Source organism: Phaenicophaeus curvirostris, chromosome 4 (assembly GCF_032191515.1).
Source record: "Phaenicophaeus curvirostris isolate KB17595 chromosome 4, BPBGC_Pcur_1.0, whole genome shotgun sequence".
Lineage (NCBI taxonomy): Eukaryota > Metazoa > Chordata > Aves > Cuculiformes > Cuculidae > Phaenicophaeus > Phaenicophaeus curvirostris.
In genome coordinates this window covers 2297317-2312046 of record NC_091395.1, presented here as the reverse complement: position 1 = coordinate 2312046, position 14730 = coordinate 2297317, and the positions used below count along the sequence as shown (strand labels likewise).

At 44.3% G+C, this 14730-nt stretch overlaps 1 protein-coding gene and 1 long non-coding RNA gene across 2 annotated transcripts in view; one reads left to right on the top strand and one right to left on the bottom strand.

The window, feature by feature from the left end:
- Positions 1–14730, top strand: part of CNOT6L (CCR4-NOT transcription complex subunit 6 like) — a 33315-nt gene that overhangs the window by 3496 nt on the left and 15089 nt on the right. The gene's annotated exons all lie outside the window — the stretch shown is intronic.
- On the bottom strand, positions 469–5024 carry LOC138719727 (uncharacterized). Its single transcript, XR_011337276.1, has 3 exons — positions 4348–5024; positions 1681–1736; positions 469–773 (listed from the first exon to the last, which is right to left on the bottom strand). It is a non-coding gene; the product is annotated as an uncharacterized lncRNA (long non-coding RNA).

Below are 14730 nucleotides of genomic sequence, written 5' to 3'. Positions count from 1 at the left end.
CCTGAGCTATGTTTAGGTTTCTACTGTCCTTGGAAGCCCAGATCCTACCACGTCGGCAGCACAGAAGTAAAACTACCCATAGTCAGACTTAAAAAACCTTAGCTTTGGCAGGAGCATGAAACCCACGAAACTTTGTGGGTTCATTTTAGTGACTGTTGAGTTTCCCACCAGGTCTATAGGACAAGCTTCTGCTGGCACAGCTCTGTCTGCGAGCGCTGTGACGAAGTGTGACCCGTGACTGACATAGCTGTGCCAGCAGAAGTCCCAGCTGCAGAAGCAGAGTTATCTGCAAAAGTGCACTTTTACTGATATAGCTTGTTTTCATTTTTAAAGGGTGTTTTTCCCTCTCCTGGTAGCGGTGCTGCTGCCAGTAAAGCATCGTGCTCCCAGGGATGTAGTGTAATCAGTCATTTATTTGCCTACCTAGGAAAGGCTGAGGGGTCAGGGTGTATTTTCCATGCATGCCTCTCCTCTTCCCATCCACGGTCTGTAGGAGCTTGATCATTTGCAGTGGGAATTCTCTTCTGGAAGTAAGTGATGTATGTTATGGCTGCTACTTGTTTTCTTGTGTTTATGAAACTCCATTTCACCTGATAAGCTGGGACTCTTTTTCGATGTGGACTGTTGTCATTTTCCATTAAGAATCTTCTTTTTGCAAAGAGGGAGGCAGGCTTTCAACCAAGTCTGCCAGGCACTGTTAATATTTAGCTTTCACACCAGTCTTACAAGAAATAAGCCAGAGAGTGATCCCAAAGTGTGTGTGGATTCTGGTACTAAAATGAAAAAGCACCAATGGAGCAAAATTAGTTAATTCCCACAGTGGGGTAAGTCTTTACTCAATTTAAACCTAAAACAGTGAGAAGAAGAACTTGGATTTAGCTAGACTGCAGTGGCTGCTGTCTTTTTTGTTCAAAGAATTTGCACAAGTGAGGCATTATATTTTTTTCTTATTAAAACCTTTCCCAGGCCATCCTGGTTTTGTGATAAAACTGTGCCTTGGTAAGGTGCATCATTTTAGAGCAAGCTTTAACTACAAAAAAAAGAATCAGCTTTAATCTGTTGGGTTACTTGGGTCTAAAGGGGGAGATAAATATGAAGAAATTACTTGCTTACTGTTTGTTGGAAAGAGCATTTGGGACTCCAAAAGGGTACTTAAATCACCGAGTGTAACTTGATTTGCAGAAAACTGAGAAAGCAAACGTGGTGGTGGAGCTTACTTGTTTGGGAGCATAAAACGGCATTTGAGAAAACCTTAAGTTAAAATATGTCTTAGGCATATTTAGATTCAGGAGGATTTGCTGAGGATTTACTGCTTTACAGCATTGAACTTTAAGCCTCTTGTAATATTTTCTTTCCCCCAATTCTGTGGCTCTCTTGATGATAGCCTGTAATCAAAGCTTGGGTGCTTGGTCCTTGGTTTCTTCAATCTAACAGAGCAGTTCTCCTACCTTCAGCAGATTTGCCAGCACTATAAATGCACAAACAGCTCTCCTCTGCTGTTGTCTCTGTCCCCTGTGCTGCTGCGTTCCCAGCCCTGCCACTCGTCGGAGACTGAGCTGAGCCAGTTCCCCTCACTAACCTGTCAATCAGCAGCTCCACAGATCAGAAGATGAAGCCTGCCAAGTGTTTTTTAAAAGCATTCATTCTTAGCTAGGCAGCGACAGTGCCATGTAACCTCACCTTTTTATTGATTCTTTGGGTTTCAGTGTTTTGTCTGTACAGCTGCTCCATCTCACCTGTAAAGGTAAAAGCAAAGACTTTCTTAGGATGCCTCTTTATCGGTATCGTTAGCTGGTGAAAGTGTTTCTAGAATTCTCTTGCTGTCTTTCCCCATCTTAAAAGGCTGCTGGGCCTCAGGTCCATGTCAGAAAACTTCACACGTGTTCCTCCTGCTGCAAGATGCCCTCCAAAAAAAGAGATCAAACTCAGAGGGGACAAAGTAAACTCTGAAGGACGCCCCAGGAGATGGGAGATTTAAAAGACACACGTTTTCCTGGATCCATTTGTGCCTCTTCCCAGAGTGCCTTGAGTAGAAGTCAAAGGGTGAGGTGCAGAGAGGACTGTGTAAGGCCTTCAGCTGAGTGCACTGACTGGCTTTACTTGAAGCATGGTAAACTCACAGAAAAGCTATGTAACAGCTACCTGTAACAGCAAGGTACCAGACATGACTCGGTTTCTGTTCTCTGGGAGAAAACTCCTCTCAGAGTTCTAAACAAGAAAAAAAAAAAAAACAAAAAATCAATCCACCAGAAAAAAACAAACCCCAAACTGAAATTACTCTCAGTGAAAAAGAGCAGCACTGGACTTCTCTCCCCAGAAAAGTTGCTCTGGAATCCTGTTTAGAAGAACAACTTCAGCAGTTGCTTGTGCATCTGCCTGCAGAGGATCAAGAAGTGACTTAGTGGTGTTCAGACCCTACCTACCAGGAAGCTTTCCCTGCAAGGTCTAAGAGATGGGCACTGAAAATGTGATTACAAGTAGACAGAAATACATTACATGATGTTCTACAACAAATAAATTTTATCCCTTTTGAAGGGAGACTTTTAACCAGCACTCATAAAAAAGCTCCAAGATGGAGAAAAAGCAGCTCCCAACAATTTGGGGTACAACTCACGTGCAGTCAGTGACACAGAGATTTTTAAAGTCCTACAAAGCCAGCACCTGGGCCCAAGGAACAGAGTCCAGACGAGTAACTTTACTAAAGTGTGTAGCCTGCATATGTACACAAGGAGTAGATAAGTCCACGTGTCAGCCCTTACTCTGGCATTTCCTGATGTAAATGATTAATGACACTTTATGATTGCACAGCGTTGTAGCTGTTTATGCTCAGCGTTTAGCTAAATGGTTTATTGTCTTTCACATTCTGCTGGCCTGTAAAGGAGCCATATGTTTTTCTCCAAGAATGGTGTGTAAACTGAGATTGAAAAGGCTGTAGATTTCCTAGAATATGAAGTCTGCAGCACAGGTGAATATTTTAAATAAAGTTAATACCATGTGTATGTTGTCTGCAGGCTGATTTCAGAGATCTACTACACAGCTCTGTTAGCAGTGGAGAAACAGAATACTTTTCCCTTTTGAAACTTCCACTTTGAGCACCACAGCGAGAGTGGAGCCAGAGGAGAGCGGAGGCGAGGAGTTTTTGCTCATTGCCTTGATGCCAAAAGCAAGTTGAGGCTTGCTTGTGACACTGATAGTTAAAAGTAGCCGTGTCAAAAATAACAAGCTCAGGATCCAAACCACAGTGCTGCTGCCTGGCTCCAACTCCAGCAGGTCCTCAGGAACTCTTGTGCTATGTCACTTGTCCTACCAAAGCGGTCAACAACAATGATCAGTACGTGTTATTGAGGCAAAAGTCTAGGAATAAAGATGACAGCCCTCAGGAGGGGACATATTCCAAGTTCATGGGGTGATGGATCTTGAGAAGGAGTTTTACTTTTGGTGTTTCCCTTGCCTCTCTCAGCCTGAGGATTGGTGACTCTTGGCCTGTTTACAGACACAGAGCGACTAATCCTTCAGAGCACCCTGCCATCATCTCTGCTGATGGGAATGGGGATTAGTTGTTACACTAAACCAAGCGTAAAAAAGGCAAACCTGTTGCGCCCTCAGCTAGGAGCAGCAGGAATTCTTATGGCTGGGAAACTACCAGAGGCAGCACTCCTCCAAAGAGCCCGTGGGCCTTTGCCCTTCCTGAGTTATACACCCACCTGTGGCCTCCCCAGAAAGGGAAGCCAAAAAACTCCCAACTAAGGGTCCTTTATCCCTCCTACCAGTCCTTACCTGGCCACTACTGCAAGTCCAAAGCTCTCTACTCTTCTACTTAAAACCACCGGAAACTAAAAACCCAATTAAACGACCTTAAATGATTTTTAAAGGCAAAAAGTATTCGTAGGCTTAGGCAGCTCTGCAAGCTGTATAAGAGAGAGGAACATTTAGCCTTCTTGTTAGGGAGGAGGAGGTCTCCTCAGGAAAAGGGAGGGGGAAAGGGAATTGCCTTTTGCTTAGCAATACATGTGCCATGGCTCACACCTACAGCCAGAAGGGGTATGGAGCCTTCCCCGTAGGGAGTCCCAGTATGGAAAACAGAGCTTTCCCTGCTTTGGTTCCCCTCTGAAGCCATTTGGACAACTCCAGAACACTACCCTACCTACAGATCACCATGAAAAGGAGGTTTCTGTGGGCTGCTAGGCAGAGTTTTGTGAATGCTCAGATGTGTGCCTTTTGGGTCAATTTGAAACCCAGAAAGCCCCTTCTGTTTTCATTTCTGCCAGTGCCCACTACCAACTGAAACAACTTTTTTTTTTTTTTTTTCAGTGAGTTTCTTCTCCAAGTGAGGAATCTGAACCTTACCTTGGCAGCAGTAGCTCCTTTTTCCACCCCCTCTTTCCTTCAGCATCTAGGTCCATCAAGCATTTTTTCAGTTCTTCATATTTCACAAGTACCACGATAGCCACAACAAACATCCACTTCTGGTCAAGCTGTTAATAAGAATCAGGATTTGTAGATTGTGCTCAAGTTTGCTGCTTACCCTTTCGGGCAGCTGAGTTAATCGATCGGGTAGTTTTCCCTCTTGCTTTTCAGGAATGCTTCCATCTGACTGAACATCTTTGTGCCTTGTAATCACAAATCAGTTTTGCATTTTTCTTCTTCCTAAGAAATCACCCTAATGGCTCTCTCAAAAGGTTCTGGCATGGCTTTAAGTATGCAGGGAGAGAAGCAGTTGAAGACTTCCTTCTGCAGAGTTTTAGTTGTCTTTTTCCACATGATACTCACAGGAAAATTGAGAAGGAGGGAAAGCAGAAAACACACTTTGTGTGCTTTTCTGAATGTGCCGTCCTGTGTCCTGTAAACAGCAGAGCTGAGAGGTCCTGCAGGTTTTAAAGTTTCCAGTGATGCAGCTGTTCCTGCTCCTGGTGCTTTTCGCTGGGGTTGCGTGGCCTGTAAAGGTATTTGAGTGCTTCCGATGGAAAAGGTCCCATTCAAGCACTTCAGATAAATGTATCTTTTCCATGTAAGGGAGCTTGCTTTTGAGAGGGTGGAGGTGAGTGTATACCTGAGACTTGCCATATGTACTTGTGTGAAATCAATAAGCTTCCTGATAGCGCAAGGGGTGTGCGTCTCCCTCAAATAGGTGTCTTTTATATTGGCAGATGGAAAATATCCTTTTCTTATTGCTTCAGGCTGAGAGCTGGAGCAGAATTAAAACGCTTGGAGGAAAGTGTAGAGCTGTCACCCTGTCATCCACGGGGAGAAACACAGATAGGAACTGCTACCAGCACTGTGAAACTGCCAGCGTTTCCTGGCCTTTCGGAAAGAGTTGGTTCACTGGCTTCTTGTTGGAGCATGTATCGGTATGCGCTGCTCGGCCCTCGCACACATGACACAGGCTGCTGCAAGACAGAGCTTCCTGCTGATACAGACAGCAACTTCTAGCTGATCTGCAAGGGACATAAAAGCAGAACAGCTGTCAGAAACTGCGCTCTCCAGGTAAAAAGCTCTTTGCATTTTCTCAGCCGCACGGAACTTGTAGCTCCGGGCAGGGAAAGGCCAATTGGAGCAGTGCTGAATGTGGTTCCAGAAGTCTGGTTACTGCTTGCTCTATAGCTTAAAAAAAAATCAACTTATATTTGTTCTGATACATGAATTTACAACTGGCCTTAAAAGTGGGAGAGTGCTACCACAGGATGAATTATCCACCCAGCAGAAATTTCCACTTGTGAACGCCTTTCCTTTAATCCCTTTGTTTTGGAAAGTTAAGAAAGCAAAAGGAAAATGGGGCCAGGCAACTTCTCATGTACCAGAGTACAGTCACAGTGCCAGGAAGAGTTAGGCTGAGATTGTCAGGTGGCCCTTGGCTAGCATTTTTTCCCCCGTCAGCCTTACATCTTCCCTGTGGGAGTAGTTGAGTCTCTAGGCTCATTTTTGTACCTGCATGGTGGTCCTCTTCTTTCTCCTTAGTCTGGAGCACAAAACTGTGGAGGAGCGCAGTTCATCAGGTAAAGTAGGAATATTTGGAGTGGATGAGAGAAGAACATGTATTATTTGAGACCTGTGGGTAGGAGAGGGATGTTTTACATTGCTAAGATCCCTCTGAAAGCCTCAGATTCGAGGTTATATAGCCTTTTTGCATACCTGTGTAGCAAACTCTGAGGAAGGCTCTGACCTTAGGATATCCCTTTCCTTCGTTGATGTATTTTTTGTTGTTTGGTTTGACTCAGAGGCTGTACAGGGACTAGGCCTGCGATGAACTGCAAAGTGTTTTTCTGCTTGATATAATAACCCCTGGATGGTGCCAAACAAAGCTGTCCATGCGTCTAAAGGTGGAATTTTTCAGTTTTAAATTGATGGCCATTCATTGCATAGCAGATGCAGGTATGGACAAAACAACCCTGGGATGCGTACATGGGGAGATGAATATAACTCCGAGGTATTTTCTACATGGAAAATTACCTCAAGCTGTCAACAATGCCACAGCATTCCTGAATCCGTACCTGCCTCTTCCGCATACCCTCTGTGGCTGTGCTCTTGCTTTAGGCTCCGTTTCTGTAAAGCAGCAGTGCGTGTGCAGCTCGGTGGAGTGTGGCTCTTGGCAGGATCAGGACTTGAGACTTATTTCTCTTCTTTAACTTCCTTTCAGAGATCATTATCTTCTCTGCAGGTTTATACAGCCCTTAGTGTCACGAGAACTAGGACCTCCTGTCACCTCAGTGCCTTGAAAGTGAGCGTGGGGGCTGCAGCTCTTTCGATGATGCCTGATAGCTTGCATAACTCCACAGCGAAGGACTGTGGCAGAGAGGGAGGGGGGATCACGAGAGAGCCTTTGCAAACACAGGCATTGGGGAACTCCTGAATTAACTTTTCACATTCTAGTGTGTTAAGAAGTAGCAGAAACCAGTCCTGTTTGAAAGACTTCAGCAAAAATTGCCAGTGGTATTCCATGGTTAAGTAATGCACACACTTGAGATGAAATGCCTTTGAGTGCCTGAACAGAGGAATCCACCCAAGTTCAACCTATCTTCAGGCAGAGGAACCAGCACAATTCCTGTCGGCTCTCAGCCACGACCCCTGCCAACTAACATATCCCTCAGGGTTTGTTCCTGTATGGCCTATTTCCCTCTGATAAAATAAATACTACTAGATAGTAGTGACCTGGGCAGCAGGAAACCTCTTGCACTGGGAAGTGTTTGGACCCACTGAAGATTGCAGCTTTTGAGTACCTTGTCTCAGTCAGATTTCGTGGATGCTCAGAGTGAATTCACCTCCAGATATCCACATCGCACTTGTCTGTTAAGATGTGCTTCTCCTGATCCCCACAGAGATCATCTTGGGCTGTTGTTTCTGTAGTTTCTTATTTTCCACCTTGCTGGAACGCAGCTAGAATATTATGTTACTCATCAACATTAATTTTAAAACTAAATCTCGTATTTGTAAGTTTAACTATCATGGTGTAAGTGCACGTGGGAAAGATTTGGATAATCAGATACAGAAGCAGCTGAACTCTCTTGATATCCAAATAATATGCTTTTCTCAGGCTATCAGGCAAGCTTTTTTACTTCTTTGATTAAAGAAGTAAAGTACATTTAAATATGCCCTACCGAGGGAGGGGCTTATGCCTATACACTGCTTTATTTGAAAGAGATCCCTTTTCTTTCTCCTCCCCTGGTAGCCAAGCTACTTCGAGCACTCGTGCAGCATCCTGTGGCCTGTTGAAACTGGGCTGTAACGTGAAAAGGCTAACTTGTTGTGCTGACTATTGCAAAACAGTTTCCACTATTGGTGTGTACGTTTTCCTCTGGCATTTTTTTTGTACCCCTCCTTTCTTTTAAAATCTTGAGCTTTGTCTCATCCAAATCTACCTTCAGTTAAACAGGGCAGGCCTTGTCACTTTAAAGCTATCTGAAGCAAGTTTTATGGAGGCAGATTTCCCTGTCGTTAATTATTGCTGTAAAGAACAGATTGTGAGTGATAAGCCGGCCGTTATCTTTCCATCACACAGGGAGAGGAGCTGAAGTGCTGCTGGGCTTTGCTTATTTTCTTATAGCATTGGCAGCCTCCCACTTACAGGGTAAGATAGCTTCACAGCTGCAGAAATAATCTCATTTGTTCCTTTCTCCAAGCACAAACTTCTCTGTGAAGGATGAAAGGTTATTGATGATTTGAGTTGTAGTTTAAAGAAAGAAGAGTTCATTGAGAAGATCTCTTCAAAGTTGCTGCAGCGGTGAGCATGAATTAATAATTCCAATGTAGTTTTGTTCAGAAAACAGATCGATTGCTGACTTCTCTCCAATTATTGATCCTGAGGAGTTGAACGAGGCAAGGTTAGAGGTGCATCTCTGCCCCTGAACTCGAGACAGCCTGAACAGGGTCTTTATCATTTCTAAGCAAGTGACAGAATGAACTGAGGTGTCAAATTAAGCTTGTCAATACAACAGTTGTTCATCTAGCAGCTCGGAGGGATGCTCGCACACCATGACAGTGTAAGCTTACTCAGTTCATGCTGCTGAGAGGTTTCCGTCTCCCTGGTCCTACTGCTGTCAAACTGGCACTGGGAAAACCTCCTGCTTTAAGCTGCAGCCACACACGGCTGCTTTTCTTCTGCACCCACAGCCCAGCACAGCGTTTTGTCTCGATGCCTGTTACTGATCTGGCACTGGCTACTTCCTTCCCCAGACTCCCAGTGGCTTCAGTACTTAATCCTTTAATCCATGCTGTCCTGTATCATTAAAAGCCCAGCACTCTCCAGGGGATGGGTCAGCGTTGCCAATGGTTTGTTGCTTTGAACTAGTGGGGGATACTGGTGTAAATAAATGCACTATTTAAACCCTCCCTCTGGGGGCTTCGATCAGGTTTATTTAGAGGCTGGCTGCTGAAATTGTCCTTGCCCTGTAACAGGCCCCTTGTATGCATTTCTGTTAAGCAGGTCTTTGCTTTTGAGGAGGTGCCGTGTAAACCGGCCCCTAAAGAGTTCCTGTGAAAGCAACAGGTATAAAAGGTATCTGCAGACAAAGGCAGATACTGCTCTACTTGATGCAGATATTCAAGAGTTGTCATGCACACAAGAGAGGGAAGAGGCTATTTCAAACAGAGCAGAAGCTGTTCTTCTAGAATAAGGGCTGAAACGTTAACTAAGCACAGAAATTAAAAATAACTATGTAATGCTGCATAGTATTTCCATGCAGTAAATAGTTCAGCTGTTCTTGTAAGTGGGGGTGTGACAGAGAGGAAAAGGAAGGGTGGAAATCTGGATATTCTTGTGTTACCTGTGATTTAAGAAAAGACTCTGTACTTCATTTAGAGGAGATGAGGGAACAGGGGGAAATAACTAGTGGGTGTATGTCAGTAGGACAATTAGCATTTCCAAGAGAGTGCCAGTAGCTCTAGAATTAACAGAATACAGCTCATTTCCTCCCTTCCCCCTCCTCCCTTTGGCCTTTGCTGCTATTTTTCCTCCAGGGTTTGCTTCTATGACTTTTTGTTTGCTTCTCGGGCCTTTTATGGTCTTTGTTGAAGTGATAATGTGAAGCCCCTGGGATCCCACTACCACTGAATTTACCATAAACTGCAGTTTCTTGGTTACCTCTCGCGTTTCACTATTCCCACCCTCAACTCAAATTTCCCTGCGCTTAGGCTTGTGCTGTGTGTCCAGACAGGCAGAGGTGAGAAGCCTTGCAGGATGTGGTTGCTGAACAGAGTCGTTTTGGCTGCTCATACATCTTGTTTTGCTGCCCTGCAGGGGCTTGACAGCACACGAGCAGCTCTGCGCGAGCTGGGCTGGTGCTGTAACTGTGTGCCAGGCATAGGCAATTCCTTACTGGAAAGGGACAAAGCTGTGTCTGACTGTTTTCAATCCCTGAACGCTGTCGTGTTGCATGGCAGCCTCTGGTGGATCCCTATGGACTGCTGCACCTCTCACACGATGAAGAACTCGCTAATGAGCAAAGAGCGGTTTGTCTGTGAAACTGCACATCGAAAACTTAAATTGCATCCTCTTGCTGACCTCACCCAAGTACCACATGGAATAAGAACTAGCGCAAGGTTTGGACAAATTCCATCGTATTGTTGCTGTGCTTGTTCCTGACGCATCCTTTTCACCATGCTTCGAGGGTCACTAGCAGGAACGGGTGAGTGCAAGTCCAAAATCCTGCGTGCAGATTCTCACATAGTTGCCACTGCTCTAGTAAGAACAGCAGCACTTTCCAAATAGTCAACAAAGTTCATCAAGCAGCAGTGCTCTCTTCCCAACCTTGAAGTTACTCCATGAAGATGCCTTATGCCTGTGCAGCCTGGAACAAGGTGAATGGCTGCGAGTTTCCTTTGACTATGCAAAGATAGGGGCAGCACTGTTGTACAAGTCCATTCCCTTCTGCTTCTGTGCACAAACGTGCCTCCTGGCAAGTTAGAGCTTAGAAGAACCACGTTTCCTTCTCTCAGCGTTGTTAGATATGCTGCTACTTCAATCTTTCTGCTTATTTTGCCTGCATCAGCTGCAATGTAAAGCTACCGTCGTTGAAGGAGATCATCTTTGTGATAGGTACAAGGATGGACCACGTAAACTACTTCTGAAGCTTATTTTGTTGAAATATTTTCTATATTTATGTTGATCATGTAGAAAGGGTGACAGTTTTAGTAAAATGTTCAGCTTGCAACATGTGTGAAGACTCCTTGAAAGTTTCAAGTTAAAGGATTTAACTACTGGACCTAAGAGTAAGAAAGATGTCTTACTAAAGCAGGTTTGGTTTTAGATGCTCGACTGATGCGGTTCAAGAAATCGTCTGTATTACCTTGCTGTACTTGTAAATGCACTAGCAGCTAAGAAGATGTGATGTTCTAACAGAAAGGCCCTGTCTCTTTCCCACTTGGAGCCCAGATTATTGAAAGAAAACAAACTGGGCTGAGACCCTGTGTAAAAGTTAGCACAGAAGTGGGGTTACTGTCACTGCAGACTTGAAAGGAAGGAGGGGTACATGGCCTTCAATGCTCTAGGTTTCTACAGTTGTCCTTACCATGTGGTTTTGGGCTCTCTGCTAAAGAATACCTTACTAGTGAGTAGAAATCAGTAGTTCTACTGAGATCATATGTAGAGGAGACCTCGCCACACAGTCTTGGGCCTTGCCGTGAGAAATTATTTTCATATCATTCAGCCAAGAAAATAAATACATCTTTTTATACATTTATGAAACAAAGGATTTTTTTTCAGTTATACCCGTGGACTTAATTGTTTATTGCTGGCTCTGTGGTGCCGAGCTTGGAATTTTAGTTATTCCTTAGATTTGATATTCACTTCAAATTTCATCTTTTGCCTTGCGACTTATTTCTACTTACTATTTATCTGTCCTCCTGTCAGTAGCATACTGGTGTCCCAGCAGTTTTTGTTCACATACTCCGATTATACTTTCCTCAAAGATCATTTGAGAGCTCAGGACTGGGAAATGACAGTAACATAATGCTTACTTTCTTTTTAATTAAAAAAAAAAAACGGACGAGGCACTTCTATTTGTTTCCCTGACACTGTCTATTCCCAATCAGGTTACTTGGAATAAGAGACTGAAAAGAGACAGTACCTTTGTTGGCAGTCACGGTGCTGATGAACTCTTGGTAGAGACAGCGCATGTAGAAGTGGTTGAACATGTTCCTGCAGGAAAGCACAGTGAAGAAAAATCAGATCCAAGCAAACGACAATAATAATTCCCCAGGCATATTTTCTTCCTAGTATATACACACTATATATACTGATTTAAGTGCTTTACCTTAAACTAAGATGTGTACATATCCTGCTATTAGCAGTTTTAGTTTAAACCCCCTTCAACTATTACCTTGTGTTCTCCATCTCCACCTCCCAAAGTTCTCCAAGTCAGTTTATCATTGTGAGCATTGGCTATACTTTCTCTTTCTCAGGACCAACTGGGGGCTTTTGTCATACGTTTATTAAAACAGAACGCACTTATTACAGAGGAATCACCTTCCTCTCCTCCCTCTGCAGCCATTTACTCCTGTTTACAAAACACACAAGATAAAAATGGCTCTGTTTTCCAACTTATGGTCCAACTTTCCAACGTTAAATAACACGCGCCCGTGCGTACACACGTGCACACACACGCTCTGGCCTCGTCAGCCAGCAGGATTTTTTAATTCCTGGGAAGACTCATCGCATGGAAGTGGACGGACAGTAAGCTGTTACCACACAGAGGAAGGAGGGATGATTCAGGGCTGTCTGCTGGATAGTTTTCAAAACGCTTTGGCAGTTTGACTCATCTATATACAGACTGGGGGGGTGGGGGAAAATCATGACAAAGAATGCCACTCTGCTGGAGGCGAGGAGTTTGAGTTGTGCCAACACATCCATGAGCGTAGGGCCAAAGCAAGTTGGAGTTGCAGCTCTTTTTTATTTGCTGCCTCGTTAGGAACGGGCAATTCATTTATGCATTGAGGTATGAAAGAACTTAAATGGAACGACACATTAGTCACTGTAATTTAAGAAATGCATCTTCTGACCTCTCTGGGGAAGGGGACTGGTCATTATTGTGCAGCAGCACATAGCTCCAAAGGACTTCAGCCTATCTGGCTTCAAAGCCCTCCTGCAACATAGATGCCAAATGATCCAGACAACTTCAAGCAGGCTTTCTCTTTCTACTGAACATACGTTAATCCTTCTGCTCGATGGGGGATATTTGCCTTCGGAAGAAGGGATCTGGCTCTACTAAAAATGATAATGAGTTCCTCTCTTGTAGCGACCCTGAGGTGGTTACTTTGGCATGTTTAGATGTGCTGTGTAGCAGAAGAGACTTTATGTGTTCACAGCTGCTGTTGATTTCCCCCACCCAATAAAAAAACCTCACACTATGAGTTAAGAAATTTCTTAATCCCTAGCATAGCATCCTCTTTTTCTCTTAGCGTGTGGAGCTGATTTGTAGGGCTGCCTGCAGCTTCTCCCTAAGAAAATTTTATAGTTTATATTTCATCCTGCTAAGTGTATTCTCCCTATCTCATACTCCCCACACATGTACAATGTGAGAACATCTTACATAGTAAAGTGCAGAAGAGCAGTCCTCTTTTCTGTTATTACCTGGTTGTATGAAGCTCCAAGTGTACAGAAGTTCCTGTTGTTTATTGCAGAAAAAATTGTCTTCAGAATAAAACCAGCCTGATAGCTCAACACGTTCTTCTTAGATGCTCTTCACACCTTCAGCACTGTTAGATTTTTTGGCTTTAATTCGTAATCAGTGCACCCCCCTCTTCCAAAATACAACAGCATATAAAACACAAGTGCAAATAAGAAGCAGCCACAGACCCACTGCTGGCAGCACCTCCCTTCCAAATACCCTCCCCAGCCCTTTTATAGACAGCTGAGCTAGAGCTGTTTAACCTCACCTGGGACATAGTCAGAGTTCCAGCTGAGTAACCCTGCTGAGCCCGTGGTCTCCAAGCTTTTGAGGACAGACTTGAAGCAAAGAGTTAGTGCGTAAGCTTGGAATTATTAGATACCACTGTATTTCAAAGTGTGTTTAGAGCTTAAATATTGTTCTTACTAATGCACTGGTGTTCTCATATTTAGGTTTTCTTTAATTTACACAATAGTTGGACCATACTATTGAGGTTCACGTGCTTGCATCTATAGTGGAGGACAGGTTTTAGTAGCTTCCAAAGTTTTCCAAGGGAACTCGGTAGAAGAAAAGCCAGCGAGAATTATTTTTTGGTCCCACTTGAAAAGCGAAGAAACTGAGTGCATGTGTTCTGCTCATGTCACACCTGCATTAGCTGAATTTTAGCAAATGCCTTGCTTGTACACTCAGGGTGCAATTCCACCGAAGCCCAAGATGATATAAATCACTGCTAGTTCAGTTCCCACATCTCTGGTTGGATCTTCCTTCTTTGTTCCTTGCGGCAGCGCTAAGATGCATCCGGTTTTGGGATTAAGTGATTCGGCGAACTCAGTGTAGCTCCCTGAAGACCAAGCAAAAATAGGTTGGGATTTTTGGATACTGGTTTAGTTCCAGGGCAAGCAGAGGAGGAGGTGAGACCTATAGGAGTTGGGAATCCAGGCAGAATTGATTTTTGCTTCAAAAAACTATAATTCATGTGGTCACTTTCAAGTCTTGCACAATGTTGCTGTTACACAGAAGGAAAAAAAAGCGTATTTGATTCAAGTTTGTTTTCCCTTTTCTGTCCCCGTGGAAAACGCAGTGATCCTCGTTTGACTCACTACTGTTTCAAAATAACATTAAAGTGACTAATACCTGAAAAATGCGCGTGGCGTTTGACTCGCAGCGCAGGGCTCATTTCATTGCAGGGCCTCTGGCTGCCGCAAATGGCTTTAAATTGACAGGGCACTTCTAACGAGCGATATTTCAACGTGATTTAATTGGGTTCCCTGCCAAGAAGGAAACACTAATCCTGAAGCTTTTGGATGGTGTTGCCCGGGCAGTGGTCACTGGCCTGTGAGCAGGTATGGAGGAGCATGGGGTGACTCAGATGATCTGACCACTGCGGTTTTAAAGGCTTCGTCTGCAAGACCTGGGATATTTGTCCAACTTCTTCCCCCACTGCGAGGAGCGAGGCTGCTGGGGTCTGGCAGTGGGAATGGCAGACCCGGCTCGGGTTTCCAGCGAGGCTGCTTGGCAGCTGGAGGAGCCTCCTGCCACTTCAAGGCTTTGGATTAATGTGTAGGTGACAGCAAGGACCTCTGGCTGGGCTGCACCTTCCCGAGCTGGCAGCCAGCTGTGTCCAGCCTGCGCT